We start from the raw sequence: 16,784 nt of genomic DNA, 5'->3' as shown, positions 1-16,784 counted from the left end.
ATACCTTTGAGAATCAATGTATTCATCTTAACAGAATAAAAAGAAAAAAATAACCCTATAGTCATAGTAATCTTTCCAGAAAAAAAATTGTAGTCACCAATTCATGATTAAAAAAATTCTTTGAACTCATAATAGAAGGGAACTTCTTCATACAAATACAGATAATCTACAGTCATCCTAAGCTAACATCATACTTACTGGCAAAAATTTGAATCCTTTTCCTTCAAGTAGAAAAATGTTCACTTTCACTCCTAGGTAGTTTTATACAGGAGGTACTGAGCAGTCTAATAAAGCAAGAAATAGACATAAAGGCATGCAGATTTTAAGTAAAGAGGTAAAACTGTATCTAGACAACATGATCACGTGCATAGAAAAATCTGTCATTTGTAAAAAGGCTATTATCACAAATAAGTAAACTTTTTTAACAAGATTGTAAAATGTTAGGTTAGTATAAAAAAGTCAGTTCTCTTTCTATATACTAACAGCAAATAACCAAACATTGAAATTAAAAAGAAAAAAACCTAAGAAAGTAAATTTATGAAATACATATGAACAAATTTAACAAAATATATAAATGACGTTTATACTGAAAAGTATAAAATATTGCCAAGAGAAATGAACAAAGATCTAAACAATTGGAGAAACATGCTATGTTCATGCTTGTAAGAGTCAATATTGCTGAAATGTTAATTGCACCAAAATTGATTTGTATAAACAATGAAATCTTTATAGACTGTGATTTTGTTGAAATTGATAAGTGAATTCTAAAATCCAAAAGGAAATTAAAAGGGCCTTTATGTAGTTGCTAAAATAATTTTGGAAAAAGTATTGAAGATTTATACTACATGATATTAAGACCTACTATAAAGCTACAGTAATAAAAACTGTATATATATATATATATATATATATATATATATAAAACACCCATATGTAACAACATACATATATATATGTATATATATATATGGTATATATATATATATCCTAATAAGATATATATATATCCCAATAAAACATAATAAAGTCCAGAAATGGACCTATATTACAGAGCTCAGAATGGAGTTAGGATTGTCCTTACTATACATGGTACCTCAACAAATGGGCATCGAATGGTCTCATTCATTTGGGGAATATAAAAATTAGTGAAAGAGAATAAAGGGAAAGGAGAGAAATGAGTGAAAATATCAGTGAGGGTAACAAAACATGGGAGACACCTAACTCTGGGAAACAAACAAGGGGTAGTGGAAAGGGAGGTGGGTGGGGGTTTGGGGTGACTGGGTGATGGGCACTGAGGGGGGCACTTGGTGGGATGAGCACTGGGTGTTATGCTAAATGTTGGCAAATTGAACTCCATTAAAAATTAAAAAAAAAAAGAAAAATGAGGTATCATGAAATGAAATGCAAAAATTCTACGTTCTGTAAAAACAAAACAAAACAAAAAAGAACCAAAAAAAAAAAACAAACAAACAAAAAAAAAAAACAAAAACAAATGGGCATCTTAGAAATAAATAAATCTTGAATTTACCACATACCACATAGCATACAGAAAAAAAGACCCATAGATTTTAGCATAAAAGCTAAACTTATACAATTCTTGAGAAGAAACGCAAGGGAGACCATTTTTATAAACTTGAAATGGGCAACATTTTTTTTAGGTAGAAAACCACAATCAAAACTATAAGAAAGTAATTGACAAATTGAACTTGGTGAACTTGAACAAAGTAAAGAGATAATTTATTATTTATTTATTTATTTATTTATTTATTTATTTATTTATTTATTTATTCATGAGAGACACACACAGAGGCAGAGACATAGGCAGAGGGAGAAGCAGGCTCCATGCAGGATCACACCCTGAGCTGAAGGCAGATGTTCACTTGCTGAGCCACCCAGGCCTCCCAAAATTGAACAAAGTAAAAAACATTTGCTCTTCAAATGATATCATTAAGAAAGTGAAAAGGTGAGCCATAGACAGGGAGAAAATGTAACTTGATTTATATTTGACTTAGGATTTATATCCAAAGTATATTAACTTCTAAGCTCAATAATAAGACAAAAAACGAAGTAAAAGAATCAGGCTATTTCCCAAAGATGATGTAAAGATGGCCAGAAAGCATATGCTCAGCTGCCAAATCTCCCACTTTTCAGGAAAGACGCAGATTAAAAACACAGTGATGCATTACCATATAGCTACAAGACTACTGATGAGAATGTGGAACAACCGGAACTGTCATACATTAAGGTGAGAATGTAAAATGGCACACTGTAATTCTACATTCCTGAAAGGAATAAAAACAAATGTCTACACAGATACGTGTTCCTGAATATTCATAGCAATCTAAATATTCATAACTTCAGAAATTGAACACAAACTAAATGTTCATAAGTTAATAGCTAAACATATTGCGGTGTGTCCTTATAATGGAGTACTATTTAGTTGTAAAAGCAAATGAAATATAGGTATACATGAGAATATGGAGGGGCCTCAAAACCATTGTACTGGTGTAGGAAGCCAGATCAAAAGATTACATCCTGTGAGATTTACATGAAATTCTGAAAGAGGGAAAACCCTCTTGAGAGTTTGACAGTGACAGTATGCAGATTAGTGTTTGCTTGGATCCAGTGTTGGGGATATGAGACTAATGGCAAAGGAGCTCTAGAGGACTTTTTGGGATTAATAGAATCTTTGTTGTGATGGTAGTTACAGTTATACGGATATATATATATATATATATATATATATATATATACACTTTTCAAACACACATTTTAGATATGAAAATGGTGCATTTTAATTATTGTATGTAAGTTGTCTCTCATTAAAGTTGGTTTTAGGGCAGCCCTGGTGGCTCAGCGATTTAGCGCCGCCTTTGGCCCAGGGCGTGACCCCAGGGTCTTGGAATCCAGTCCGACTCTCTGCAAGGAGCCTGCTTCTCCCTCTGGCTGTGTCTCTGCCTCTCTCTCTCTCTCTCTGTGTGTCTCTCACAAATAAATAAATAAATCTTTAAAAAAAAAATAAAGTTGGTTTTAAAAAACTGTAAAAGAGTAAAAGATTCTTAGTGTTAAGAAAACAATTGACTTACCTTGAATTATTTAAAAATTTTTATAGGTAGGATTGAACTTTTTCACTTATTTAGAGTTGGCCAAGATTTTCTTTGGTTAAAGATATGTGAACATAGGTCACATGTGTCATTTCTTGTTGGAGGATTAAAACATGTTAAGTACCTCCTATGCTCTTTTTTTCCTCTCATATCCAAACCAGTAATATTTGGAATAGTGGTTTCTTCATTAGCTTAGATTTCTGAGTGAGTTGGATGAGCAGAGGCTTCCTCTCTTTATATATATATATCCATTCTTTTTTTTTTATTTTTTTAAAAAATTTTTTCTTAATTTTTATTTATGATAGTCAGAGAGAGAGAGGCAGAGACACAGGCAGAGGGAGAAGCAGGCTCCATGCACCGGGAGCCCGATGTGGGATTCGATCCCGGGTCTCCAGGATCGCATCCTGGGCCAAAGGCAGGCGCCAAACCGCTGCGCCACCCAGGGATCCCTATATATCCATTCTTTATCATCTATCTATCTAATCTATCTATCTATATATATATATCCATTAATCCATATATCCATTTATATATATATTATATATATATATATATTATATATATATATTAAAACTTGTGGTTTTAAAGTACTAAGATTTTTTTTTTAATTTGTTTTTGCTTTGGATTAAAAATAAACTACTTGGATGGACATAAAGATTTTTCCTTTCTTAGATGTGACTGGCCTACTCATAGCCTTACTATGTATATATGAGCCCAAAACTTTCTTTAGGGAGTATAATCTTTTTATATAGTTTTGGCCATGATTTGCATCCTTAGATGTGCCTTGTTGGTGTCTTTGTTTCATGACTATGACCCATAATTCTTCCACTCATTGTGGTGGACAAGGAGATGTGAGAAAAAATAGCTGAGTCAGCCAAATATATCTTCATAACTATCATGTCTTTCTGATGGTCAGCTGGTGTAGTCATATTTGCATAAATCAATTAAATTCTCTGTGTTAAATATATGAGTTCTTATAGTGGAAACTTTTATGATATTTTATAAGTGGATAGAGTCAAACAGTCTTTTGGATACTAAGAAATTGTTCTGAGATGTTACATATTTTTCAAAAAGCTAGATTTCCTGAGATATGGTTTATATACAGTAAAAGCCACTCTTTTTTAAGTTTTTATTTAAATTCCCGTTCATATAGGGTGTAATATTAGTTTCAGGTGTGTAATGTAGTGATTAAACAAAATCGACTCTTCAGGTTTTTGTTTTTTTTACAAAAGATATGGTCCTGTAGCTACCATACAATAGAGATATAGATTATTTCCATTACCTCCCACATTTTCCTTGTCTCTTTGTCATCAATCTCCTCTCTTCACCTCTAACCCTTGGAAACCTATGTTCTAGTTCTGTCCCCATCGCTTTGCATTTTCAAGGATGTCCTATAAATAGTCATACAACATTATGGCTGTTTGTGTTTGACTTCTTTTACTTAAAGCGCTGTTTTTGAGTTGTATGCTTGTTGTTATATACATTGTTATTACTCTCATTTTTTATTCTAGAATATTGCTCTAATGTATGGGTATACCACTGTTTATCCTTTCTGTAGTTCATGGTCATAAATTTAAAATTGCCTGTTTAATATTTTAAGAAACCTAAAATCTTTAAAAAGGAGGGGGTGAAAAAAAAAAGGAGGGGGTGCCTGGGTGGCTTAGTTAAGTGACTGCCTTCAACTCAGGTTATGATTCCTTGGTCCTGGGATTGAGCCCCATGTAGGGCTCCCTGCTCAGTGGGGAGTCTGCTTCTCCCTCTATCCTCTGCTCATGCTATCTCTAAGTAAATAAATAAAATCTTAAAAAATATATTTTAAGAAAGCTTTGTCTTTTAATTATTCATCGATTCATTGTTTGGGGTGATATCAGATCCAGACTAAAGAAAATACGGTAGATTCAAGATGGATAGGAACTTGATATAAGAAAATTTGCAGTATTTACAACAGAATGATATAAATTCTAGTCTCTAATTCTAGAGGCCAAGAGTTACTGACTTTTTAAATGTTAAATTGCAGTAAAACACTGGTTGAGTGGATGGATTCCCAGGTCCGATTTCTTCCATTGACATCCCAATCGTGGCATTTATTCATCACTGAGCCTTATTTTGGTTGTCTAAACCTCTCTTTCCTTCATGCCTAAAATAGACATAATTCCTCTACATTGTAGTGTGGTCTTACCAAAATCATAGTGGTGCCGTGGTAGATTGAATGAATTAACACTTAGAAAGAAACAGAGCAGTGCTTCTATTAGCTATTTTTTTTCTTCTCTTATGTTCCCGTAAATACACATTTCAAGCCAGCACCACTCTTCTCAAGCCTGCTTCCTCAACATTTTGCACCACTGCTTGGAGCTATTTTTCATCAGTATTTAGCTAAACAGTAAAGAATAGTCTCAGTCATTGCAAATTTGTTTGCCTTGAGAGTACTGCTGATGGGTTCTATCTGGATGGACATGGAGGTAGTTTATACCCCTTGAGAAAGACCAGTGTTTCATATAGCCTAAACTGGAGACTAATTTCTTAGCTATTCTATACTTGCAGAAAATAGTTTCAAATCTTGATGATACATAAATCTGTTTTTCAGTCTATTTAAAAAGTTTAGCAAGTTTTGTGTAAAGTTGTGCACTGGAGAGCACTTTTATTTTTTTTATAACGCATGGGGACAAACTGCCAGGAATAATAAGTTTCTACTATATTAATTTTTGCTCAGTCTTTGATTCTGGGGAAAGGGATTGTTATGGGCTAAGTTCAGTTGGCTCAGCATAAACTCTTGACAACCAGTGTTTGTATGGAACAAACCTGAATTGTGATAGCTACTGGAGAATCAGGCTGTGCCTGTGGTGTCTTATTCCATTAGTGATTTCCAGTGACATAAAAGAGGGATATTTTCTCTCTTTACCTCAAAAACATCTTTCCTTAGTAAGTCAATACTATTTTTTAATTAATTAGACATTCTTGTAGTGAACAGAAAGAGATGGAGTCTCCCATACCTGCCAGCATTAAGGAAGAGATTTGGAATTACGACTGAGGCTCAAATAAAGAAAATCAGGGAAAAATACCCACCTGTATTCAGTGCTTAGGCTTCTTGCACACTAGAGAAAAAAAATTCTTTATTTTTAGCTCATAGGGCTTCCCTAAAAACCCATTTAAACGCTGATTAATGAATAAAGGTCTTGTGGAAGTTCACTTCCAAGACATCTGATCATTCTAAGAAGATTTGATTTCCTTTTTTTTAAATCAAAGAAACTGATATGAAATAGAGATGCTTGCATATCATTACAAAGAAGACATCCAGGCTTTTTTAAAGATTACAATGACATGTAACGAAACCTATAATTGCCTTATGAAATTATGTCTGCCTCACTTCAGAGATTGCTTTATCATTAAAAGGGGACACAGTTCTTTTAGTGTTATAGCAATAAAGCCTTTTCTTACCTTTTAATTCTCAGCATGAACTGGTCATTTCCTCTTTAAAAGCTATTAACTGGGCTTAAATTTTGGATGTCAGTACCAACTTACTCTTATGTTCCCAAAAAGAAATATAAAATCTTTCTCAAAAATTCTTTCAGAACTGAGGGATTGACTCTTCTTTTGAGAGCCAGCACATAACTCACTTCACATTATATCCTGAATGTTTGATTTTCTCTATTTTATTGTCCCTTTTGTTTGAAATAAAGGATTAGGCAACCTAAGTCCAGAAAAGGCCTCATGATTGATGTGAGGTACTGGTGGCTATAAGTGGGGAGACCTCCTTTAATCCTGTTGAAGTGAGAATTGGATCTACATGGAGGAAAGTCATCTCAAGGGACTCAGTTATGACTCTAAAATATTAAAATTAGGTATGTAACTTCATGAAAAATTAAACAAGAATTCTACCCTTGGAATAACTGAGAACTCTTACTCACTCTCAGTTGTCTTGGCATGTAGTTACCTTGTGAGGCTTAATTATTTAGGTCTAAGGATAAGCACATACTAAAAATTCTTAGATTGGAAACCTAAAACTAAATTCTTCTAGAATGTTTCTAATGTTTCAATATTTTTAATACTCTATTTTCTCCTTTGTTTTTGAATAGAAATGTGTAAGATTTGTGTTAAGTTTCTAAAAAATCACTTGCATATCAACTATTCAGTGTCAAGCCTGTGGCACTTTTCTCTCTTGGCTGTGCTAAGGCTTCTGTATCTTCTCTAAGGCTAGACCTTTGAGAATAGGCTTTTTAACTGAGTCAAGTCCTTGGAAAACAAGGTGATTAAATTGTGTGTCTAGGTCCACAGTGCATTTAATTATTTGTTGCCTTTCTATAATAGCCACTTGATTACTTCAAAACTTCACTTCTTACAAGTCAAAGTAGTATGAAACGTGATCAATAAAACCTGAAAAAAATCCATTCAATATAATATAATTAATAGAGAATATCTGGTATAAGAAGCCATTAAACTCTTAATTGGTTTAGTTTGAGTGTCATTTACTTTTTCTCAAATAGTTCTAAATTTATCACTAGTTAATGCCTCCTATTATGTCAGGCCTCATAAAATCATTTTGGAAGTTTTACTTTCATTTTTTTTTTTTTTTTGGAATACTTTGAGAAGAATAGGTATTAACTCTTCTTTAAATATTGAGTAGAATTCACCTTTAAAGCCTTTTGGTCCTGGACTTTTGTTTGATGGAAGTTGTTTGATTATTCATTCATTCTCCCTACTGGTAATTGGTCTGTTTAAATTTTCTATTTATTCCTACTTTAGTTTTGGCAGGTTTTATGTTTCTAGGAATTTATCCATTCCTTGCATATCATCTAATTTGTTAGCATATAGGTTTTCATAATATTTTTTCTTTTTTTAATATTTAATTTATTTATTCATGAGAGACACACACACACACAGAGGGAGAGAGAGAGACAGACAGACAGACAGAGGCAGAGGCAGAGGCAGAGACAGAGGGAGCAGCAGGCTCCATGCAGGGAGCCCGATGTGGGACTCGATCCCAGGACTCTAGGATCATGCCCTGGGCCTAAAGGTCTTGAGGCTTAACTTGACGCTGAGCCACCCAGGTGCCCCCTTAATATTTTTTCTAATTGTATTTCTGTGGTCTTGGTTATTATTTCTCCTCATTTGTGAATTTTAGTCCTTTCTCTCTCTCTCTCTCTCTCTCTCTCTCTCTTTATGAGTCTGGCTAGATGTTTATCAATTTTGTTGATCTTTTCAAAGAACCAGCTCCTGGTTTCATTGATCTGTCCTATTGTTTTTTTTTTTTTTAATTTTCTATAGCACTTATTTCTGCTCTAATCTTTATAATTTCCTTCTCTCTGCTGGCATTGTGTTTTGTTTGTTGTTCTTTTTCTAGCTCCTTTATCTGTAAGGTTAGGCTGTTTATTTGAAATTTTTCTTGCTTCTTGAGAAAAGAAGCTATAAACTTCCCTCTTAGAACTACTTTTGCTGCATCTCAAATTTTTTGGACTGTTGTGTTTTCATTTTTGTTTCCATGTACTTTTTGAATTCATCTTTGATTTCTTGGTTGGCTCATTTCATTATTTTAGTAGCATTTTAACTTCCATGTATTTGTGCTCTTTCCAAATTTTTTCTTGTGGTTTATTTCTAGGTTCATAGTGTTGAAGTCAGATAAGATGTATGGAATCATCTTTTTGAATTTGTTGAGATTTGTTCTGTGGTTTCATTTGTGATATGTTCTGGAGAATGTTCCATGTGTACTTGAAATGAATGTGTATTTTTCTGTTTTAGAATGGAATGTTCTGAATATGTCTATGAAATCCATTTGATTCAATGTGTCATTCAAAGCTACTGTTTCCAAGTTGATTTTCTGTTTGGATGATTTGTCCATTGATAGAAGTGGATGTACAAGTCCCCTACTATTATTGTATTACTATGGAGTAGTTACTTTATGTTTGTTATTAATGGTTACATGTGTTTGGGTGCCCCCATAATAGGTGTATAAATATGTACAATTGTTCTATCTTCTTGTTTGATTGTCCCCTTTATGCATTCTGCCACCCTGTGTCTTTTTTTTTTTTTTAAGATTTTATTCACCTATCCGTGACACACACACACACACACACACACACACACACACACACACAGAGAGAGGCAGAGACACAGGCAGAGAGAGAAGCAGGCTCCATGCAGGGAGCCCGATGTGGGACTCAATCCCCTGTCTCCAGGATCATGCCCTGGGCTGAAGGTGGCACTAAGTCACCCAGGTGTCCCCACCCTCTGTCTTTTGATTAGATCATTTAGAACATTTACATTCAGAATAATTATTGGTGGCTATGTATTTGTTGCCATTTTGTTACTTGTCTTGTGGTTGTTTTTGTAGTTTTTCTGATCCTTTCTTTCATGGTTTGCTGGTTTTCTTTAGTGATATATTTGGATCCTTTTCTCTTTATTATTTGCATATGTGTTAGTTTTTGATTTGTAGTTACCAGCAAGTTTGTATTTAACATCTTCTGCATGTAGCAGTTTATATTAAGTTGATAATCATAGTGTAACACATCCTTTACTCCTTCACCCCTCCATGTTTTAGGAATATGGTATCTAGGACACTAGTTTTTTTTTTTTTAAGATTTTATTTATTTATTCATGAGAGAGAGAGAGAGAGAGACGCAGAGACACAAGCAGAGGGAGAAGCAGGCTCCACGCAGGGAGCCTGACGTGGGACTCGATTCTAGGTCTCCAGGATCAGACCCTGGGCTGAAGGTGGCGCTAAACCGCTGAGCCACCGGGGCTGCCTGTAGGACACTAGTTTTAATAGAATCATTTATTGCAGTAGTTACTACAAATGTGATCTAGATCAGATTTCTTTTTTAGAGTCCTTATATACAAATTACTTATATGATAACAATTTGGCTGTATTATCTCAATTTAGAAATTGCTTTAACACACAGGCAGACACAATATCTATTATTTTCTATTAGAATTGAAAATAAATACTGAAAATGATAGTTCAGTGTTTTAGGAAGCATCATTACCTTTTAAACTAATGTATGGACAATAGTGACACATCAGGTCACTTTTTTCAGATACTTTTATTTTCCCCCAAGAAAACTCTCTTGGAAGTTTTAGTAGGAAGTAGCACTGTATAATCTAGGTATTTTGTTAATGCTTTAGATTGATTTTTATAGTTGAATAAGATATTTGATTGTTCTTTTTAATTTTTTAAGCTAAAATTAATCTCTAAGTAGTGATCTGTATACTATAAATTTGTGCAGTGTATTTGTTCCTAAGATTACCTCTGCACATAGTCCCTAAGTTTAACATTGAAGAAAGTTATAACACCCTAATTTTAAGTATTTGTTTTCTAAAAAAAAAAAAAAAAAGTATTCGTTTTCTAGTTTAATTCTCAAGCAGCAATATTATTTCTGTTCTTAAATGTAAATGACAAATAGTAACTAAATAAATTCAGTTCATAGCAAGTTGTGTAAGGATGACACATAATCTGATTTTAAGTTACCAGCTCTATTTCATTTCTTACCTCTGTCATATATGTAACTTATATCTGGTGTTTCTGAAATATTTGTCTTGTTGCTAGGAGCCATTGACTTAAAATATTATTGTAATTTGTCTTAACCGTGTAGTCATTGCCCATATAATTCTTCCCATCTTCCCACAATCGTTTATCTAGATAACTTCTCCATATTCTCTTATTAGAGTCAGCACTGCATCTAGGACATTATAACTCTTTACTCCTCCTCCGTCTGGATTAAGTGTATGTGTTCCCATGATTAAAGTGATCATATAAGTTTTTATCTCAGCTGAGAAATTTCGAGACTCAAAGGAGGTGCTTGCTGAGTTGGGTACTGGAAAATGGGCATAAACGAGTTTTTCTAGGTTAACTGGGAGGTATGGTTATGCTATGGTGTGTGTATTCTGGGATAGCATTAGAAATATTTTTATCTTTTACAGTATCCTGCTAGCTTTCTATGGGTAGTGGTTACGTCCTTTAATTTTGGGCTTAATTTTACCTGGCATTTTATAACTGCTTACTGAAATGACATAAAAATGAATGAATATATAAATAAGAAAAAGAAGGGACTGGAATAGAATCTAAGGCTTTTTTAAATTATAAAGGAACTAACAGTCATGCAAGAACTTAATACACATCTATTGTAAATAGCAAAATTGCCTGCATTCCCTAGCTCTTGCCCCTCTCAACTCACCCTCACTTTTGCATCATGTTCCTCAGGCTGCTTCAAGCCAGTGGGAATGCTGTTGTAGGCTCCTTCCAGAAAGACAGTTTTTAGATTTATTCATTCATTCCTTTAACAGACAACCTTGGTTTGGATATTCTCCAAAGACCTGGAAACTTGGTACTGGGCTCCAGTCGGATTCTTCCCTACCCAGTTTTCCTTTGCAGGGGTGAGATCTCTGTCACAGTTTAATGGCTATCTCTCCCCCATCTTGTTTATTTGTTTTCTTTCTTTCTTTTTTTTTAATCCACAGTTGACATTTACCCCAATGAAACTCTTAGAAATTGTTGTAGGTTAAATAATACCCCTCAAATAGGTTATTTGGCATGGCAAAAGAGATTTTGCAAATGTGATTAAGTTAAGGATTTGGGGATGGGAGTTTGTCCTGAATATCTGGGTCGATCCACACAATTAGAGTGTCCTTGTGAGAGGGAAGCCAAAGGGTCAGAGAGAGAAAAGGCAGTCTGACAATAGGAGTAAAAGGAACAATGTGATGATGGTCGTAGAGGTTAGAGTGATGTAACCAGGAGCCAAGGCACTCAAGCGACCTGTAGCAACTGAAAAAGGCAAGGAATAGATTCTCCCATGGAACATCCAGAAGGACCACAGTCTTTTTTATTTTAGCCAGAAAAATCTCTTTCAGACTTCTGACCTGTAGAATTGTAAGATAATAAATTTATTTCATCGTGGCCCCTACATTTGCAGTAATCTCTTAGAGCAGCAACAGGAGACTGACGCATCTTGTATTTTGACATCTTTTTTAGAGGAACTAAACTAACAAAACTATGAGTGTTTAATGTTTCAGTATCAGATAAAAAATATGTATAAATGACAATTTAAGAGATTATTCACAAAATTATTTCATTGTTGCTTTTGAAAGTCTTTAATTTTTATTTTTTATTTTATTTTTTTAAATATATTTTTTTGAGATTTTATTTACTTATTCATGACAGACAGACACACACACACACAGAGAGAGAGAGAGAGAGAGAGAGAGAGAGGCATAGACGCAGGCAGAGGGAGAAGCAGGCTCCATGCACTGGGAGCCCGATGTGGGATTCGATCCCAGGTCTCCAGGATCGCACCCTGGGCCAAAGGCAGGCGCCAAACTGCTGCGCCACCCAGGGATCCTTAATTTTTAAATAAGTAAAAATTCCCTGATGGAATAATGTTCTGAAAGGAAGATACTCTCTAACTTCAAATGGCATTTTAAATCATTTAGAAATATTATATGTAATATCTGTTGTTGAGGAGTTTTCAGACACATATACATTGATAAAATATTAAGAAATCATTCTGAATTATGAATGATGCCAGTTAAAGGGAGAAAACAATAGTCTAAATCTTGGTCATGGGATATATTGTAAGGTTTTGTCTGTATTTATTAGACTGAAAAGCCTAAGTGAGTTCTATGAAGGCTTTTATTGTTTTCAGATGTACAGGGACAAAGAGAATACCAGACAGTGTCTGCCAACCATTTAGCCTACATGCCTGCAGCGTGCCCGGTGCAGTATTGAGCATATCCTACAATGCTGTTATTGTTCAAGTTTGTGCTTTTACTTCATTTGAGAACTTATGTAATATTGAAAACATTGTATTCTCACAATCATCTTTGTTATTAGCTAAATCTAAGATAAGTAAGTCTGTTGGCTTTTCAGGTTTCTTAAGGACTGAAGAATCAAACTTTCCATTAAATCTGAAGAAAAGGCTGTAAAACATGTTGTCTTCATAGCTTTCTTTATTTGAACTTGGCATATCTTAGCTTGTTATCTGCTCTGCTTAGGTTACATGTATTCCATTGCATTCTGTGGAGTGTCCCTATTACTCTGATAGTCTGAATTGAATGAACTAATCATTAATGGCTCATATTGTCTGAGAAATTGGAATTTAAATGGATGGTAATTAATAGGAATAGTCTTTAAAAAGAAGAAATGAACTCCAGGAAAACTAATATTCACTGTTGTGGTCAGGCTGTTTGTGAAGTCTTTCATTTCAGGTTCCCATAAAACATAATGCTAATGAGGCCAAGTTCAATTTTCCAAACAGCATTTTGACATCCCTATAATTTCCTATTAGGTGATCACAGTTTAAGTGTGATGTGGCACCTGTATATTCTATATCACAAGAGGAATTTTGAGAATGGTACAATGGACAAATTGGTTCAGATCTATCCTATTATATGTTAACTCATTAATTTATTTGCTGATTCAGAATTTACATTTTTAAAACATAATTGGTTTGAGAATTTATTTCCGCAACATATTTGGTAGGCACAAAGAAAAAGAGGTATAGCCTCTGCCCCCAACTAGTTCATAACTGAGTGAGAGTTGGACAGGTAAGTAATTAAAGTGTCACAACCATGGTGTAGAAAGAAATATGATAGCACTATGGGTGGGTAGAAACACAAAGCAGGGTGCCAAAATCTGGCCCAGCAGGTGAGTTACAGAAATCTTCTTGGAGAGAATGGTGCCTCAGCAGAGAAGTGGGTGATGGTGAGTTAGGTAAAGAAAGAGGAAGGAGGAGTTTGTACACAGTGAGAATGTAATATATACGGTGAGAAAAATCATGCTGCATTTGGGGAAGTAGTTTGGCATTGCTATTGCTATGGTAAGGATGATTCTAGGTTGTGGTAATAGATGAAAATGAAGTGGTAGGCAAAAACTAAATGTCCTCTAGGCCTTATAAAGCTCCTCTTTAAAATCTTGCTACAAAAAAATCTCTCTTAATACTATTATGACCTCTAATTTTTTTTCTCATCTCCTGACTTTATTTGCTTTTTCTTTTTATGGAAGATGCTTTAGTTCAGATTTAGTTTTTTTTTTTCTGGTTTCTGGGACATCTTTTGAAACTCTTTTTTTCTTTGAGTTGTGGATTATGACTTCTGATTTCATTCTCCAGTGCATAATGTTAGCACCACCCATATATATAATTTTTCAGATCTGAGAAGTCATTTTGGATGCTTGTTATGAAACAGATTACAGAGTAGAGGAAAGTCTGAGAGGCTGGGTATACTATGTTTGAGTTTAATAAAGGACATGGTATGAGTTTTTAGTCTTATAAAGCTCTTCCTGGTAATTATATTTGGTAGTCAGACGTGCTAGAGCCAGAATAGAGGAAAGCAGAGTAATTAGGAGGTCAGAGAAGAAATTGAATTGAGAAATAGCAGGAAAAATGAGGAAAGGATGAATTTTAAGGTGCAACTAAATAAAATGGCTTACAAATTACATTTGTGCTATTTTGTAGTTTGGATATCTGAATGGATGCTGAGTTGATTACCCGTGCTAGAAAACATAAATGGAAAAGCAGGTTAGGGAAGAAAGATTGTGACTTCTTTTTATTGATGAATTGAATTTGAACTGCTGGAGATATCTTCAGTAGAATTGAATATATGGTTCTGTAACCATGAAATCAGTTCTCAAATTGTAACAATGATTGGAGTGTCATCAGTCAAGAGATAGTAATGAAGACTTTGGCATAACTAATACTCCCAAAATAATATCTAACATGAGAGAATTACTGTGTACTAAGTGTACTGTTCTAATTGCTATACACATATTAACTCATTAAATTATCACAGTTCTGTGATGTAGGTTCTATTTATCATCTCTACTTTATCAGTTGAAGAACTTAGGCCTAAAGAAGATAACTGTCCAAATTATAACTAGCTGTGAAGGAGCTGACATTCAAATCCAGCCTTTCTGGATCCAGGTTCCCTTCTCTTGAGTATTACACTGCACTGTGAGGACAAATAGAACAAAAGAGAAACATTTGAATATTAAATCTCTGAAGAAACACCCTATATGTGAGTTGATAGAGACAGAAGAAACCATAAAGGAACTTGAGAAAGAACAAGGATAAATTGCTTTATAGAAACAAGTAGAAGAGAGTGCTACAAGAGGGATGGAGTCATCAGTGGTATCAAATGCCGGGGGAGAGCAAGGAAGTTGAAGCTGAAAAGCATCCATAGAAATATGCTTCAAGGGGATCCCTGGGTGGCTCAGTGGTTTAGTGCCTGTCTTTGGCCCAGGGCACAGTCCTGGAGTCCCGGGATCGAGTCCCGTCAGGCTCCTGCTTATCCCTCTGCCTCTCTCTCTCTCTCTCTGTCTACCATAAATAAATAAAAGACCTTTAGAAATAGCCTTCAATACTGTTTTTGTCTTGGACAGAATTTCCTAAATACTCAATTTTTACTTTTGCTGGGCACTAGAATTGTGCTTCTGTGATATCTTTGAATACAGGGAAGCCATATGATTTTTTTTTTTTTTGAACAGTGAAATATAGCTGACATGATTCCTGTCACTTTGACTTCTAAGTGCTTTTGCACATTTCACCATGTTCCCACTTTCTGCCTTGGCAAGCCTGGAAACTAGCGGTGTTTCTGTTAGCTTGCTTTGAATAGTCCTTCTACCCCATGTCATCCTGTATTGGGCATGTAAGGTGTATGTGTGAAATCACTGTAATCTAGCCCAAGATGATTCATCAGTAGGTCAATGGCATCTTAATTTCATGGATATTTTGTTTAATTCTAAAAATCATAATAAACTGTGTAGGGGAATATATCTGAGAATAAGAGTATATGTGATTCTTCTGCTCTTGAGAATCAAAATTAAATACAAAAATATTTGACTAATAAAAATATTTAAGGAATTAATTAAAAACAATTTAATAATGAGATAGACATATTTCTAAGTCAAAGGTTCTTTTTACTCTAAGTTTATAAAATCTGGTAAGTGGAAAATAAGGTTTATGGAGCATAATATATTTAGAATAAGCCATGGTAGCAAAAACTTTTATGAAACTAAGTTTATAACTTTAAAAATTTGTAGTGAGTGTATAATAAGTTACAAATCTCTTCTGTTATAATTTGAATATCTGTTGTTGATACATAAAAATTTTACTGTAATTATATAAAATTCTACCAAATGGATAAAATATTAAAAATGCTTCTGTTTCCTTCTTGGGATTTACATAGAGCTTTTAAATTTACAGAACACTTTTAGGGTACATTATTTTGGTTTATCAACCAACACATGAGGTATTTTATTAATTTTTTTAAAATGAGGAAACGGAGGATATAATTCACATGTATTGTTTAAAGAGATTTATAATGATTCATATTTCAAATTAATATTTTTCTCTGAAGAAAATGACTACCTTATAGACACATGAACTCACTGTAGCATATTACAATGCAATGAGTTTTGTTACCATGAGGAAAGAGGCCAAAAAATAGCCTATTATGTTGTAATGGGATAGTTGGTGTTTATAACTGAGAAACTTAGATAGAGCTTTAAAATGTATATAAGAAATACCAAAAAGGTGATTACATTAAGTGCCAAAAATGTAAATAACATGTAGTCCTATTTCTTAGTTTTCTTCTCTGTGTGTCTCTTCTTCCAACTGTGTGTTCTAGAATTTAATTTAAATGAGTATCAGATCTGGAGCCTGAGGAGCAGGAATGTTTAATTTTTTAATCAGCTTTTTT

This window comes from Vulpes vulpes, chromosome 5 (assembly GCF_048418805.1).
Source record: "Vulpes vulpes isolate BD-2025 chromosome 5, VulVul3, whole genome shotgun sequence".
Taxonomy (NCBI): Eukaryota; Metazoa; Chordata; class Mammalia; order Carnivora; family Canidae; genus Vulpes; species Vulpes vulpes.
The sequence above is the reverse complement of the archived record's forward strand: the minus strand, read 5'-3'. Positions refer to the sequence as shown.